We start from the raw sequence: 13,347 nt of genomic DNA on the forward strand, positions 1-13,347 counted from the left end.
CCAGAGTAGAATGGGAGTAAGGAGACCATAGATCAGACAAAGCGAGTTTGTGTGGGAAGTGAAGACGAGAGCGATAAGAAATACCCAGATCAATGAACCTGCATAGGAGGTGGGGAGTGAGATGTTAAAAGAAATCAGTGACTGGACGAGATGTCTGGAGAAGCCACCTGGGAATGAAAAACACAACTTGGATGATGAAGGTGGGAGTGGAAAAGTCTGGAAAGAGAAACTGGGTCAGATTTCTGTGAGGCACTAGAGCAAAGAACATGGGCAAAAAGAGATATCCAGTGTGAATTCAGATGAATTAATTGGAATACTCTTCCAGATCTGAATGGGATTCAAGATTGCCAGGGAAAATTATAGAATAATGGTAGATCTGGCAAAGCCTGTACCATGTTCCGCACCAGCATTGTGCAAGCAGAACCAGCTTCATTAGTTCTGGTGGCATAAACCTGCCTGGTGATCCAAAGGTTCAAACACTGCTCACAGACTAAGGACACAGCATCTCAGTGGAAAAAGAAGTTTATATATAATCCCCAACCTTTCGCTATAATAAAAGCTGAGAGGTTTGTAGTGAAAGCGATGGAAACTGAAGGAAGATTTCACTGATAAACGCAATCAGAAGTTGCTCCAGGGAACCGATTCAAATCCCATCTCTACAATACAAATGCAAAGAATGGTCCTTAACAAACTTGACCAATAACTGGAATATTCCTCAGTTCTTAGTGACCAGTAGGACAGCCCAGGATCCGATCTGCAGAGGCTTTAATACTGTTCCTGCTATAGGGTATCAATAGGAGCCCCAGTGGTGCTGCTACTCTGCAAAATTCATTCAAAAGCTCTGAAGTACAGCAAGTAAAAAAGATTTGACTATTAAAACTTCTGCCCTCATAGCAGGGTCACAATAATATTCAGTAAATGAGGGGTGAGATACAGAACAGGATGGATATTGGATAAATCAAAGACCTCTTTATCTGGGTACTTCAAAAATATATGTTTTTAAAAATATAATGCAATTGAGAGGTCTAATTGGAGACTGTCTAGAAAATGTACACTCTAGTTTCAAAAAGTTTCGGATACTTGACTTTGTGACTACTGTTCATTTCCTGGAATTTTTCACTTTTTATATGTGTATGAAACAAAAAAGGGACTTTGCCCTATAAACCCGCATTCTCATGTTAACAACATCCATGTCATTTCTCATTTATAGCTGAAACGTCCCATCGTGATGTTTTTCTTTGCGAAATGGTTGCTTTCCCTTCCTCCTAAAGGTGATTTTTCTTTTTAATTTTACACGTTCAGACAAGTTTGTACACTTGTTCTTTCAACTATGGGAAAGCAAACCAAGTAATACTTGTTGAAATGGCAAAGTATAAATCAGTCTCCCCCACCTCAACCCCAATTCTGAAACGCTGAACTTTGTGATCTGACATTTTCAGGTTGGCCACACCTGGCTCAGTAACGCACATTTTCGCTATATGAGAAGAACTCACTCTCTTCCTTGCCCCGCACCAACAAATAAATGAGGTTAAAGCATTTTATAAAGTAGATTTTGTAAGTTTGGCTAGTATTGGAAATACAATAATGTTTCCTGTTATGAGCTTGTAAGAAGCTACCACCCATGAAGAAAATGCAGGGCTGCGCTACTCCTTCCTACAGCAGCTGCAATAAAGCAGAATTCTGTACTTCAGGGTCTCACAAAGAGCCTTCTAACACATTTTGCAGACAAAAACTAAGCTCTGTAGAAGGGAATAGATCTCAAGAGAGAATTCTGAGCCTTGGAAGACTGGCAAGGAAAGGGGGCACAGGCCGTTGACGCAAGGTGACTGCTTCCTTTTGTTGTAGGAGCAAACAGAAGCCATCAGCAGCAGTTTGTCAGTTAACTTTTTAACACACAAAATTAGGATTGCATAATTGTGTTAGATGATCCGTGCAATGGTTCTGCGCTCTCTCACGCACACAGAACGCGAGTCCTTCAGCATCAGTTCCGCTGGCTTTCAAGAACATGGATGGATCACCAATTTCCATGGTAATACCTCTTGCCAGGATGAACTCTTCACAGGGACAACTTCACGTGCAGCGTTAGTGCTGTGAATATTCAAGTTCAGAAACGTAACACTAGAGTTACAGATACAGGCTACGGCTGGAGAAGGAAAACGTGTGCTGTGACACTGTTGTGACTGCCTTTGAAACGGGAGGAAAAGTTGTAGGTGTAAAGAGATCTTAGAGATGCTGAGCAAACCAGACAGCTGGAGTAGAAGGAATTGGTTTCTTTGGATAGACTAAGGGAGACAAAAGTGGTGTATCAGTGGGAAGGGTAAGGATTAATGAATACGAAATATTCCTGAGAACTGAAGGAAGATGATCAAAACCAGAAGTGACAGAATAAAGAAAGGCAAAAGCCGACTCTGTAAAGGGAATGACAACCTAACAAAAGAGGCAGGGTGGCTTCGGTGGAAGCTAACCTCACTGGAAAAGGTCAGAGAGACTGAAAGGTGAACTCCCATTACTGAAACAACGCTAAGAATACGTAATTGAAGCTGTTTAAAAATACTACTGCAAAACCGATAGGACCTCCTCCTACTCTGGAAGAAAGGGCTCAAAAGCCTCTCTTCCAAGTGAAGATCTTTCCTACTTGAGCTAAAGGAACAGTCCCTTGGTTAATAGCATCACAAGCACTTAGAGCATTCACAGGCCTGCCCCAGGAGCAGAACACACTGGGAAATACAATGGCTCTTCCTTGCCAAAGAAAGCTTGTCTCGAACATCTGAACTGTATGATAAAGTCAAGTGATCTTCAGCTTACAAAGGAAAAAAAAAATAGGTGTTTTGTACCATCAGAAAAAAGAACTTCCTAGTTATTTCCTAGATCAACGTCTGTTTCCTGCCCTGAAACACTGCCAGGTATCAGCCTCCAAAAATACTGCATCTTTCTTTCCTCTTATTTTGATTTATAATTACATTTTGAAGGTTTGTCTGGTTTTCTAGACACCACTTACTTTAATTCACAATTAAACCACCCACAACATCACCATAATTTTAGCCACAGACTCTTCTCCATTAAAACTTCACTCCCCACGTAACAGACACCCTTACCGACCTCTGGAAAAGAGATGAGCATTAAGCGCTTCCTTGGAGGACCAACAATACTTGATTACTTCATATCAAAGCTAGGACTCGTTTTATGACCTAGGGATCCTGCAGATGTGTACTCTGTTGCAATTCATTCAAGGAGAAGCACCTGGAGTATCGGGGGTCATCAATGCAGCTGTAGGATGGCATAGGAAGTACGACACACCAACAGATAAACTGGGATGTATTCTCCAGCCCCTGTATTTTGTCATCTGTCATTAACATTCTCATTTATACGAGGGTCTCCTGGCATTTAGCCAAGAGGAGGTAAAATGAGACTGAACTCCAAAGACACACATGTTTCAAAGAAATCCATTTTTGGAAGGCACAGCCCACAACGTGCAGCACCAAGAATAGCCAAGAACTGAGGCATTCAGAAGTTCTAAGTTGGCTTGGGCCTATAAATACAGCCCATTGCCACTGGACTGCTCTTGAGTCCACAGAGGATGGAAATAACACCAGAAGAACAGAAACTGCGTTACAAATACATTTAAGAAAGGGTGAATTACTAAAGTAAACATTTAAATAAAAACGCAGAGCAATTTCTTTTTCTTGCATCTTGGCATGTTAAGATAAGCACTATTTATACAAGACGTCCTTTAAAATTAGCACATCTCTCTTTTTGACCTTAGAAAATCTCAGCTATCTTCTCTCTCGGACATTTGCTAAGCCTGACCTTCCCCAGCAGATTAGATGCTCTGAACTATTCCAAGAGCCAACAAAGACGGCTCCCAGCCCCCTCCTGTGGCTTTCCCACACTTCCCAACAAACTTCTGTAACCTAAACACGCTGAGGTATTTCAACATAAATTTACAAGATGGAAATAGATCAGCAAGAGATCCGGAGCTAGCAGAGAGTTCATTTCAGAACAATAGGGGGGTTTTAAATTTATTTCCGTTTTTCCAGTGAAACCATAATCAGAAAACACGCGAGCATCGGTATACAAATAACTCTCTATTTTGGGGTCCCGAGAAGTTTCAGCAATTGCTTGTAGCATAATGAATGTTTGTAATTCATTAGATTCTGTTTAAAAATGCAAAGCACGCCACGACATCAATGATGTTCTCTTTCTCTTGAGAAAAAGACTATTGCACTTAATGTTCTTCTGACAGAAGTAGCATGTTTCAAAATATGTGTTTCTTTTGTACAGTATACTGTTTGCAATGCTGTGTTCATATTTGAATTTAAATCAACTGTATTAATGCCATATTTCAGGCAAGACCATGCTCTGCTAATTATCCCAAAGAGCTTCAAAATCTTTACAGTATTTTCACTGCATTTATATCTTCTCCACAAAATTACTGATCTTGTTTATATAATTTTGCAAATGACAAGATGTGCAGGATAACTATCTAAATGAACTACAAATTGTGTCATGGACGGATCCTTCATAGATTTGCAATTTGTAGCTGTCAATCTTCCTACAGCTGCTAGATAACAAAACAACAGTTCTTTTCTTCATGCAGACGAGCAAATTCAATAAACATTGCTAAGGGTTCTTTTCCAAAAGAAAGAAATCTCTGGTTCTCCACTGTCTATTAAACCTTTCCTTATACACATCTTAACTCTTTCCCCGCCCCCCCTTAGGGAAGGAAAAACAATCGAGCAATCCTGTGTATTTTAGCACCTTATTTAACCAAATTTGAGTTATGTAAAAAATAGGCTCGCTGATTACTAAATATTTTGGTGAAGAGGAAGGATATTAAGAGCGGGAGGGCAGTGAGGGGAAAGAAGACACACACAGACTTACAACTCCCATCAGATCGTAACTGGAGAACACACAATGGGAGTAGAAAAACAATCAAAGGCAGCCAATGCATTTTTATTTCACTTTCTCAACCAAGACCCGTCTGAAATGGGCCAAGTTACGCTAACATTTGAAAGAGAACACAAACGAACAATAAAGGGATCAATATTGTGTGAATCCTATCAATTCAAAGTTGTGAAATTAATAAGGGCACTCACCGCCTATATGATTTTTTCTTAAGATGAAGGCATAAACTGAACTGTAGTTACAAATGCTGTTAAGAATTGGATTAGGGACCAACAACCACAGTAATAGCAAAGAAAAGGAATTCGATCAATAGAAAATCATTATGGAAAGGGCAATAAAAATGGAAAAGGAAAACAAATTTCTGCTACAGCAGAGATGGATTAAATGGCTATATTGAAGATAGATAATACAAACATTCTATGCCTGCAAAAATCTCGTAGTCCATTTTATAAACCCCTTCAAGATTTTTTTCTATCTTCAAATAAATTCTATATCACTTTCCATAGTCACAACACCAGTTCCATATCATGGATTTTCCCTTTGAAATCAAACTCTGGTCAGACAGAGGTGTTCACAGAATGTGCTTGTTGCTCTCGAGGTCTAAAAACTCCAAGCCTCGGCAGACTAATGCACTTAGTAAGTCCATCAAGGACCATCAAACCAAAAGCATTCAAGGTACTCAGGTGGGTCGGGTCCGCCGAGATTAACACCCAGCACCACTTGATGCACGCGAGCAGCTCAGGGTCGCGAGTCGCACCTGCTCTGATACGAGGCACATTTCGAATCGCTGCCACCTGGCACAGCTACAGAAACGCTCCTTTGTGGGGGCAGCGAACAAAGTGATCAGGACACGGACTTGTAAGGGGAAAGGGCGCTCACAGGTGTCAGCCACAGAGCGCACATTTGCCTCGTACATCTCGCCGATTTACTCTGCTCTAGATGCACATGCCTCATGATGGCAAAGGGAATTCACGAATGCTGCGGAGAGAGACCTTTAACAGCATGTCCGCTTGTGCTCCGAGACAACCGAGGAGAAGATAGCAGCATTCTAAATACATAAATAAATAAATAAATAAATATCTCCTCAGTCCATCCTGTCGAAAGGGCTGAGCCCCCCAGCTGAGCAAATAATTGGAAAGTAGAAACATCTGAGAAGAATTAACAGCCACAGCAGCCGAGCTCCAAAATGCCCGAAGTGCCCGGCAGAGACACGTACCGGTGGCGGCCTCGGCTCGGGGTTCGCCGCAACACCCACCAAGACGCTGGCAACCGCTTCCCCCCCCCGCCCAGCTCGGCCCCAGCTCACCCCCCAGCACCCACCCCAGCCTGGGGGTGCCGCGAACAATGGGCGTGAGGCGAGACCCGCCCCGCGCATCCCCGCGCAGCGCCCGGCATCCCGGCTGCGCGCCGGGCAGCGGCACCGCGGGAGGAGGCGGCTGGAGCCAACTCCGCGGCGCCGGGAGCAGGAACGACGGACAGGCCGGACGAACAGACTTACAGGGGGCTGCGGCAGGGCAGAGCGCGGCTCCTGGCGCGGCTGGCGGCGCAACAAACTCCGCGGCGCTGCGAGCGGCGGGCGGCCCGGCCCGGCCCGCCCCGCGGGTGCGCTTCACACCCCGCCCCGCCCCGCGCGGCCCGCCCCGCACCTGCGCCCGCCCCCGCCCCATTGTCCGCCCGGCGGCCCCGCCCGCCCCCGCGCACCTGCCCGCCCTCCCCGGCCCGCCCCCGCGCCTCCGCCCCACCCGCGGGTCTGTCCCCCCCCACCCCACTTGCGGGCCTGTCCCCCCCGCCCCACTCGCTGCTCGGCGTTTTTCCGGCTGTTTATTTTCGCGTCCCCGCTCCCCTCCGTGTCCCCTTTCCTTATTCTCCTTCCTCCGAGCCTCTCCCCTCGCCTTTGTCCCTTGCAGCCCCCCCGGCTGTAGCGCAGCCCCGCTGCTCCGGTGGCGATTCTCCCGAGGCTTGGGGGGCGGCGACTGTAACGGGGTGACCTGTCGGGCTGCTCGGCCGCGTCTCGGGGAATCCGGCAGCCGCCCGAGCCACCTCCCGCCCCGGCTCCAGCCGACACTGCAAATGCTCTTCAGCAATCAATAAAGAAATCATTCGGCTTAGCTGCGGGGAAAGGTATCAAGCAGAGATTTCTCTCTGGAAAGTAAATCGTTTTACTTCTCCTGCATTGTATCCTGGCGAACTGTCCCGTTACCTGTGAGCACGGGTGTTTCTGCTCCACTCACCTGTCTCCCGAGGAGCGGCAGGTCCTGTCCCAGCGTGGAACCGCCGTTCGGAAAGCGCCACCGCAACCCCTGCAACAGCGTCAGAGCAGACAAGTCAGGTTCACCCCCAGTGGGGTCCCAGTTCATCCACAACAGCCCTAGTTTTTGCTTGAAATCTTTTGGTTTGGTTTTGTGTCATTGCAGATTTTGCAACAATGACTTCTCAGACTGCTTTCTTTCTCAGCCAACACCAGACAGAGTTGTCTCCCAATTTGAAGCTTAAATATAAAATTTAAGCTCACTTTTTGCAGCTTCTGTTTTGCTGCTATTGTTCATTAAAATCTCATATTCGGAGAGTTGCAATATAATGTCCAGTCTCGATCGCTTCGGTTTACAATCCTTTTCACTGAAGAAAAAAAAAAAGGCATTAAATTGTTGATCTGGGTAGTTCTAACCCTAGTTCAGAATCTAGACATTCCCTTTGGAATAAAGCTAAAGCATATAGAAAAGAAATTATTTTGCAGCTTATCTTCAAGCATAATCTATTAAGGAAATCATCACACCCACCTCCAGGTAGAGGTTCCTCTACAAATAAAGAAGGGAATTGCTAAGAGGAAAGGGATACTTGTTTGGGGCTGAGCATGCTAAGATATACTCATTTTTGTTTTTCCTGCTGGAAGTCCTCTGGTGACAATGGTGTTTCTCAGATTCTGGAACAGCAGCTTGGCTTCAAGCCATCAGCGGGGGGCTGCCTACCTGGTATGTTCTCCAAAATCTTCTCCCCTTCCTTTTCCATCAGCAGCCCATGTGGGTCCAGCCCCTCAGCCTTTGCCACTGGCCGAGCTCTGCGTGCCAGCCCAGAGCCCCCTGAGGACAAGTCTTTCCACAGCCCCCCTCGCTCTGTTTGGGCATCCTCTCCTGTAAAACCATGTTCAGTCTGTCACTGTGTTATTTATTACTTGTGGTGGGGGATTGACCTCAGCATTTTCGCTGCTTTAGTTTTTCTTGGTGGCGTCTTGCAAGTTTCCAAGCCAAATTTCTTCCTAGCCTTCCAAACGAGCTGAAGCACTAAGGCTCTCTGCTCTGCCTCTGCTTCTGAGAACGGACTCACTGCTGGCCAGTATTTTGCAATTGCATTGGATTTCTTTGTCCATCCTCTTTTGTCCCCTGTCCGTTGAAGAGGGGAGCAAGAGAGCGACTGGGAGGGCAGCTGGGGGCTGGACAAGATCAACCCACAAGGGCTACAGTCAGCCAAGAGGAAACAGAATCCTGTTCGGAGCACATCAGTTTCAGCACAAACATTTCTGTGTGTTGTGATGGTCCAGCACCACCAGAACGGGGTCCCTGGAGTGGGGTCCTTTCCTGTCCGTTCTGCCATCACCACCCATCTCTCGGCTGCCATTCCCGCTGACTCTGCAGACATTGAGGGTACTGAGAAGATACCTTTTGCTGAAACTCCCATTTGGCAACAAATCATTTGTGTTTCACTGCAGTGTAACACTGTCTGAACACAGCATTTCAATAGACTGTAGTACCTTCCGTTTTCTGATCACAATTCTTGTCTGACTGTACTGCAGCCAGGTCAGCTGGTGAATTTGTAGCCTGTAGTCCCATTTGCAGAATTACACCATGACCACATGGGGCAGAAATCTCGTATTACTGTCAGTCACTATATGCTTTGCACATCCCTTACAGTCCCATAAACTATCTCAACTGAACATCCATTACTGGAAAATAGAATGCTCCCCCCTCTCTTGCTGTTTCTAGAGAATATCTCTGGTTCAAGTTGTCAGCATGTGTCTGTCTTCTAATATCAGTGATTCAATTGTCTGGAATTTATGCTTAGTTCCCTTTAAACAAAATCATTGATAAAACTGAGTAAATTATTTTTTTCCCATGTACTAAATTGAAAAAAGATGCAGTTTCACTTAGCACCATCACATAGTTACAGATTTGGATTATCTTTCCTTTCTTTTGGTTTTTTTTTTTCGGGATCAGGTTCACAAATGGGCCAGAGTTGTGTTCATCAATCTTTCTTCTCCGAGTATCTTAAAGGCTGGGTAGATGTTGAAGGATGTGGGAGATCCAGGTCGAGTTCTGTTCTCTGCCTGAGTGGATTTGAACCCTCAGTGTTGATCTGCTAAGCTGTAAGTTATTCAGGGGTGTAAGAGGAGGGAAGAGAAGATTATTCACCTGACAATACTAATTCAGTACGTACAAATAACATCAACTGGAGCAGGAATTTTGCAGCGTCGTGGATGCTGCTTGCCCTGGCTATAGGAATATGGATGCAAATCACTGACAAAGGAGTGAACTGAGCCCACAGTGTTAAGGAGCTTTCAACTCTTGTAGTGATACTACAGGTACCTTTATTAGGGTTTGGATGGATAAAGAAAATAACTGTCCAAGGCAGGGAAACTTACCAGCTTTTCTCCACCCAGCCTTGTGCTCTTTCTTTTCTTCATTAGAAGTCACTGTGACTTGATGGCATAACACTGCATATTTTTTTCCTTGCCCTTTCTACTTCTTAAATAAAACTATTATCTGCTCTGATCTTAACACCTGGAAAGTGCCTCATTCCATTTATTCTAAGTTCGGTGTAAACTAGAATGCTTTCTGGAAGCATCCATAGTTACTTGTTTTCAGAGGTATTTAGCACAGGATGAAGAGAACTGCCAGGTGACGGTAGAGCTGGTAGAACTTCATATGAAATGGTCACCCCCAAATGTTAGCAAAGCCCCTCGGGGGCTGCTTATGACCAGTATTATTCTTCACTATTCTGTGTTTCTGAGCCAATGCCAACCTCTAGTTTACCAAAAACTCCATCAGCGCTGTTCGGAGGCAGATCCACCCCGTGCTTGTTTCAGAAGGTGAAGGAGTGGGTGATCCCCATCACACTGGGATGCTCTTGTCCTCCCTCTTTGAGTTTGGAGTGGTTTTGACGGCACTTAGTGAGCAAATTGCTCCTCTTTGTGCTCAGCAAGGTATTCCTGCCTGTCAGCTCTTGCAGACTCCAAGAGATAACGCTGCTTGTTTCACAGATTTCTTATTAACAGGTTGGTTTTGCTTACAGGACTCAGAGAACATATACTGTACATCACCAGCTTTCAGCTACATTTCTCTAGTGTAATTTTTGTAATATTATCAATATTTCTGGGGCTCATATTGCAGCTGGTCCTGTGATTCAGCTGCAATTGAGTTAGTTTGTGATCTCATAGCTCAATCGCAAATATAGCAGCTTTTACTTATTTATTTATTTTCTTTTTTTCTCCTGCAGAGCATTTAAATCAAGAGTTTTGAAGCAGTTAAGGTCGTATGGCAGATATCCTCTTGTTCCTTGGAAATCCCAGTATTCTTAAGCACTGTAGGTGCTGCTGGTTTTCCCTTGTTCTTGGCTGGGTACTGCAGTGGGATGCGAAGTCCTTGGTTTTGCCCCATGGCTCCTCATCTCCTGTAAGCACCTTTATTCTTCGTTTCTCTCTACACTGGTTCAGGCTTTGTGTCTCTGTCCCTGTCCCCCTACCTGACCCTCTTTGTATGGCACTGTTTATCTTTGCTGCGCTGCATGTTGGTTTTGATGTTATCTTTTTCCTGCAAAATGTAGCTGACCTTGTACTTGCATTGCTTGGGACTTACGTGTTAGACTCAATAACACTCCAAACCAACCAAACCCCCCTCTACTTTAACCAGGAAACACATGTCCCACAGATGAGCTTATCTCTAGCTAGAAAACGTTAGTATCTCCGTATTTTAAGTGGGGATGGTAGAATTATTAAGCCTATAATCTAAATATCTATTCCCTCATTACTTCTCCTTGATGGTAAGAGGAAATAAAGAGTCACATTCTCTTGAACGTTCCAGCTGTGGTGGCCATTTCATTGCCTCAAATATCATTCCTTGTCATGGCGGAACAATATTTACATTTAAAATAGCGTGTAAGTTAATCTATATGTGCACTGATATAATGGAAAAACACATTGATTTTTTTACAGAATAACGCTCGGAAATTTCAGCTTTCATTTAAAAAAATCTGAACTGTGAGGTTCTTAGAGTTGCAACATTTACCCAAATATGTAAAGTAAGCAGAAGACAGAATATCTGTGAAAAAGGGAGTACAACCAAGTTTTGCAAAGAAAACTGAAAGGTCTGACTCTTTCCTAATGTATATTTTACTTACCGTTAACTACCAATGACTTTAACTAAGTCATGAAATATTGTTTTGCTTATATCAAACTCAGAGTCCTAGAGAACCAGGCTCAGTGAATCCACATGAAATTGCTTCAGATTGCAGAATACAACCAGACATCAATTAACGTCAGACTTGTTTCCAAGCTGGTTATTCTTGTGATAATACTTCAGATTAAAAAGGGTGCAAAACTGGAAGTCAAAACTCATTTCATATTCAGGGCATAAAATACCTGTAAAAGGGCAACTAAGTATTCTCTCTTGTTTTAAGAGACACTGTTAGTTAATAATAATCTGGACAGTAAATGCTGACATATGTCCAGTTTTACAAGAAACCTGCCTAGCCGTGAAGTTAAAAAAAATTGACACATGTAAGAACAGAGAGATATTTGAAAGGTAAATGAGCCTACAAACACGTTTCCTTCTACAATTGTTACTGCAAACCCAAATGAGCACAGACATGAACTGATTCGTGTAATCTAAATAAACCCACCAAGCATTAATATTATTTGATGAAAACCATGAGAGAAGTGGCAGCTAAGATCTCAGAAGAAAGATTATCCACTATGTAAGGTGCAACACCCACTTTTGGCAAGTTAGACAACTGAAGCCCTGAATTAGACCTTGGGTGCTTAGCATTATAACTGGAGGCCAATAGTTCTACCCTGAGCATACACAGAGACTGGAGTAAATAGCAGCAAATATATCTTAGGCTACGCTGTTAAAGTTGCCCTTTTCTGTGGCTGCATGTGGACTATTTTGCATGTACAAAGCAAAGGGATAAATTCACAATCCCAATATAGATTCCAGGCCTCGTACAAATTTTTGACAGAAGCAGAAAACTGGGGTAGATTCGGAAGATGAAAATTACTGATTTCAATCTTCTCGCCTAGAGGAAGAGAGGAGCTCGTACGGAACTTCAGCAAAGTCGAGTTAGCAATCAGAAACAGCTCATCATTAAAATATACCTCTTCTAGATATCAAAGTTGTATCTGCAAATATATGAGAACACCGGTATCATGTACTGCAGTGCAACACAGAGGTACTGTGCATAGCTTAGATTTAACTTCTTGCAGGATAAATTAGCTTGTTTAGGCCTGTGTTTTGCCATAGCTCTGGTCTACACAGCGAGGAGCCGGCTTATCCACAGCCTGTTTGGATAACTCCAGACAAGACACACGTTGGCCTGAAGGAGAAATGTGTTTGCTGTCTTCTCAATAGGTGACCTTGTCTTACGTGTTTTGCCCAGGTTTCTGCATCCCAGAATAAGTAACTTCGCATCTGCTTGTCTTAAAGGACTTTAAGGCAGCTCTGTAGGCTATTTACATTCTTTCCATGTGGACATTCTGCCTTCACTGCTGTTTTCTCAGTCTTCAGCTCACCCATGAGTTTTAAGGTATGTATTTGGTACATAGATCTACACGTTTATAGAAAAGATTGAGGTTTCCCCTTTAACCCTCCCAAAACTCACTGGCAGTATCCTCATTTGATGATGAATTTTCATTCACACACTGTAATTTTCTTTGGTCTTCCTGAGATTTTCCAGCTGTGAAACTTTTGCCCCTTTTGAAAGGTAACTGTTGGGATTCTCACACCTGTGCACGCTACACATTTCAGGTAAAAATGAGGAATGTCCAATTTTGGGAAAACCAGCCTTTCAATATAGAACTATCCGGAAGCTTAATGATCTCTTGTTACTGTTTTCATGCTACTTCCAGCATTATTCTCCCAACTCATTCACCCATACAACCCTTATTTGTCTTCTTCACTTATGCGCAAAGGTTATGCTCATCTCTTCTTTAGGTTGTCTATACGTTTATACCAGCTTCATATCTTTTAGATTACAAGCAGATCTTAGTGTTCCAGTCACACAAATTATTGGATGTGTTTCAGTAACTTCAGTTGTACCCCCTTTAATGAGAATTTGTTTCAGAGTCTACACAGACAAAGCACAATCTGTTATGCTTACCTGGCATTTTAAAAACAATCACAGTCAACATAACAACAACTATTTGTTTTAGTTATTGTTATTACGAATGGTGCATGA

The 13,347-nt window shown here is 43.6% G+C and overlaps 1 protein-coding gene across 2 annotated transcripts in view; it reads right to left on the reverse strand.

The window, feature by feature from the left end:
- Nucleotides 1–13,347, reverse strand: part of SEMA6D (semaphorin 6D) — a 247,615-nt gene that overhangs the window by 200,935 nt on the left and 33,333 nt on the right. Inside the window, exon 2 of one of the 2 annotated variants that reach the window (XM_065847820.2) lies at nucleotides 7,137–7,205. The gene's annotated coding sequence lies outside the window, so the exon portion shown is untranslated. Of the gene's footprint in view, nucleotides 1–6,403; nucleotides 6,501–7,136; nucleotides 7,206–13,347 lie in introns of those variants that run through there. The other variant, XM_065847823.2, reaches the window with a different exon arrangement.

Source organism: Patagioenas fasciata, chromosome 12, assembly GCF_037038585.1.
Source record: "Patagioenas fasciata isolate bPatFas1 chromosome 12, bPatFas1.hap1, whole genome shotgun sequence".
Classification (NCBI taxonomy): domain Eukaryota; kingdom Metazoa; phylum Chordata; class Aves; order Columbiformes; family Columbidae; genus Patagioenas; species Patagioenas fasciata.